Source organism: Branchiostoma floridae, chromosome 6 (assembly GCF_000003815.2).
Source record: "Branchiostoma floridae strain S238N-H82 chromosome 6, Bfl_VNyyK, whole genome shotgun sequence".
NCBI classification, from domain to species: Eukaryota; Metazoa; Chordata; class Leptocardii; order Amphioxiformes; family Branchiostomatidae; genus Branchiostoma; species Branchiostoma floridae.
In genome coordinates, this window is record NC_049984.1 from 27195122 (window position 1) to 27199326 (window position 4205).

Genomic DNA, 4205 nt, shown 5'->3' on the forward strand with positions numbered 1-4205 from the left:
ACCATGGATTTAAACTTCGACTTAGGATTTGACTATTTGTTGAATCCTGTTGAACCTGATGAGGGTTTCAACTTTGGGGACCAGTTTCTCCAGCATGTCGGAAAACTCGGAATGGACCTTGAGGATTTCTCTATACTTTTGAACTGTGACATTGACCTGTGGATTTCTTATCACGAACTGTGAGTTTTACTCGAGGATCTGTTTTGATTTGTTATTTTGGTTTGTTATTCTCTGTACTGTTTCCAGTAGTCAAGTTCTAAAGGGGTGCCACTGTTTTTGTTATTGTTATGTTTTGGTTACTTTTATGGTACAACCAATGCTATTTTCTGAAGTTTTATCATGTAGAGAGAACAAAACAGTTTTGTTTATTTTAGTTTAGTTTGACGGCACCATGCTTGTCATTTTCTGGTGGCACTGTTTTTCTGTAGAAAATATTGCACTGAGTTTGTTATTTTCTGAAGATCTGGTTTTTTGTTTGTTACAGTTATAGAAAGCAGTAAACTTGCTATTTTCTAAAGATCTGGTTCTTTGCAACAGTTATAGAAAGCAGTGACCTTGTTATTTTCTGAAGACCTCAGGTTCTTTGTATGTTACAGTTATAGAAAGCAGTATTAAAACTTGTTATTTTCTGAAGATCTGGTTCTTTGTTACAGCTATGGAAAGCATTAAACTGTTGTTTACTCTTATGACATTGAGTCTTTGTGACTTAATCCTCTCTAATCCCCTAGGCAATTAGCACAGTTTGAGAGCTGACCAGTGGTGCAGAAAAAGTGTTGGATTATCTAAAAAGTGTGGTACTATCCAAAAAGTGTGGCTTTATTTTATGCAAATTTTAGATAGTACCACACGTTTTGGATAATACAACACTTTTTCTGCACTATGTGGATATAATCACAGTAATTGAAGGGCTCCCATTGGCTGAGGGGTAGTGGCCATGTTCTAACACCATGATAAATATACTGCTCTTTTTTCACACAACTAATTATAACATACAACTGAGTACATGGAATGTATTGTTTCTTATCTATAGACATCCACATGAGCACGTCGCAAGATACCAGACGTCAACGCAACAGGCCAAAGAAGGAAAACATAGATACTAAACATAGCCACCAAGACATTTGGCAAGATATTACAGATGAAGACTGCCTAAAGGCCCTTATACCACCTTATTTCTAACAGATCACAGACATGGGCAAAAGAAAGTCTGAACAATCACAATCCACGACCAACACGAGTAAAACAAATACACGAGTTAACACGCACGAACACACAGAAGTTAAAAAAAAACAAAACAATCGAAGTGCCTGTAAAAGAAACAACTGAAAACATTCAGGAGATCGAAAATAACCAGGGTGAGGTTTTGTACTCCACCATGGCTGTGTATCCAGGCATTCTAAACCCTTATATCCTCATGACCACCATTAATAACTTGTCACTAGAGAATAGAGATCTCACCGCAACAATAGTTAGAGTTAACAGGCAGGTGCGCGAGCTGCAAGGATCGTCACAAAATTTGCAGCTTGAGCTGAGAGCAGCCAGGGAGCTGGCTGCACAGAAGGGCCAGCGTATTCAGGACCTAGAGCAAAGACTGGCAGAGTTGGAGGATGGGGAACCGCCACGGAAGAGGGCTTGTCGGGAAACGGAGTTCACTCCAGGAAAGATGCTGTACAATGCACCTTGTGCCAACTTTGGCAAACGAAGCATACAAAATAAGAAACAAGATCTGCAGAAATATTACATCAGCCCATCCTTCAAGCATCTGCCAGATAACATTATCAGGGCAACATCAAGTGATTTGATTTCTGATTAACTACAAAACAGAAAAGACACAGTGTTCTGATGGGGAGGGTGGCGGGAACAATGTACTTAAATTTGAACATTATACATAGTGTACTCCTTTAAGATGTTACAGTCTATTCCATGTGCATAATATTCTACATGAATTTATTTGCATGTGGATTGTGGATTTCATTTTGCCATGAAGATGACTGACCATTGTGAACCACAGTCAATAATAGTAATGTTACGTTGCCTCTTAAACTTCACTTTACAAGTGTAAATTGCGACATATACTTTTGTGCTATCCTCACTGTATTAGCATAGAAGCGTTCTTATTTGACTTTCTTTTAGAATGGACTATTTTGCATTTGTGTCGGTTGAACTCTTACAGGTACGAGATGGAAATGCAGCCTCCAGGAGTGTGAGCGATATCATCCGGATATGCCAGAGATGATAACACCTGATGATGCCAGAGAACCGGCACCTCCTGGAAGGCCACGAATCTGGGATCTGCTTTAGGTATGGAGTGGATGGCAGACCACAGGCCAAGAACAACATCACTGGCGCTGTCATGGCCTGCATCACTCAAGAGGCCCTGGTTCGCCCGAGAACTGTACGAGAAGAATACTGAGTGTTTTTGTACAGCGGTACGTAATTCCCACCCCTACCCACCGTCAGGCCGACCGCTAGGAGCACGATTTAAGTCAGGCTAGTGTATATAAATGCCTTGTAATTTTTTTATTCAAAATACAAAGAACAGAATTGAATATGAAGAAGATAATGCTCCTAGTATATATTGCCAAGGTATACTTGATCTAATACGACAAATGAAAAGAATAGCATCAATGTAAACATCAGACCTTACTCCAAAGTATAAGCAACATATTGTCACTATTAAAGGTTCCATATTATAACATGTTCATCACACCTTTGTGGGGAAGTCTGGTACTGATATAGCTGTATAAAGAATTCTTCTTGTGTTAACATAACTGTTTTCATTTTTGCTACTGTATATTAGACTAAGCCACTAAGGACATTGTTCACCAAATATAGGAAAAGAAGATTATGAAGAGCAGGTGAAGGCTGGAGCAAGAGTTTTTTGAGGAGATGGCAGAGCTTCAGCAGAATGGACTGCAAATGGAAGTTGAAGGAGAAGAGAAGCTTGTTCGAATAAAGTGGTATGAAACAGGCGACACTTTAATTCCGGACAGACACTCTAATTCCGGACAGCCTGTGATTTTTTAAGCAAGACTAAAAGTACTGGCAAGAAGCATGCAGAACAATGCCAGGCCGAAACGGCCTAAGTTAATGGCAGAAAAGTATTTTGCCGTGCCAACCCAGTCCAGGGGAGACGATGACGACCCTGCCGTGTCAGCAGCCCTGTCCAGGGGAGTAGGCGGCGTCAACCCTGCCGTGTCAGCAGGAACACATGTTGGGTTGGGAGCTTTCTTGGGGTTGTCACTGCGTATAGCAGACGGAGATGAGGACAGCTATGCCCCATGCCTCAACTGTAATTACAGAGATGAGGTCATCGCCGATCTGCGCCAGGAGCTGGAGAAGGCCTAGCTTCGTCAAATTCCAGGTAGGTGATTGCTGATGTTATTGCATGATTTATTACAAGGGTCACAATTTGTATCCGTCCCGAAGCCCACGATGTGCGTGGAAAGACTGAAGGACAGGGTACCGCGATAGACAGAATGAACGCAATGTGCGCTGAAGCCCTCAAGAAACAGTAGGCTGAAGCTATTGAACTACCCGACCCGGTCTGGGTGCATGCCTTTGAACAGAATCGAGCAATAAAGGCCGCCCTGGAGCAGTTCTGTCAGGGTGCACGCCGAATACAGAGCCAGCTACTGATGGAACTGCTACGGTGCGTTAGGGACACCGCACCCGTGGCATCCACCAGCTGCTGATTGCTGAAGAGTGGGGAAACAAGGACCACATCGTGCTCCGGCCATACCCAGGGTTCCCGCCTAGAAGGGGCGAACGCTTTGATTATTGCGCGGGGCGGCGAAGCTGGGACAACAAATCTACGATGAGAGGCGCCTGCTCTCGGACGACGAGCAGGCCATCCGACACACCCTCAGGCACGTGGGGGAAGGCGAGTCCACCCAGCGTTGTTCGACATAATGTATGGAATGAGCCCGGTCCTCGTACCCGGAGTAACACTCCCCCCGTAGAGGCAGGCGCAAAACCAGTAGGGGCGGACGACGCCCCAGACAAATGAACGCTGGTCCAGGTGGAATAAATTCTGTGCCCATACTGATGAACGCTGATCCGGTTGTAATGAACGCTGCTGCGGTGCAAAGAGACGCTGTTCCGGTAAGAGCGTACGCTGGTCCTGTGTTAGACCCAGTCAGATGTGCAGGAACGCCGCTACGAACTCAAACAGTACAAGCCTTGACTGACTCTGGTCCAAAATT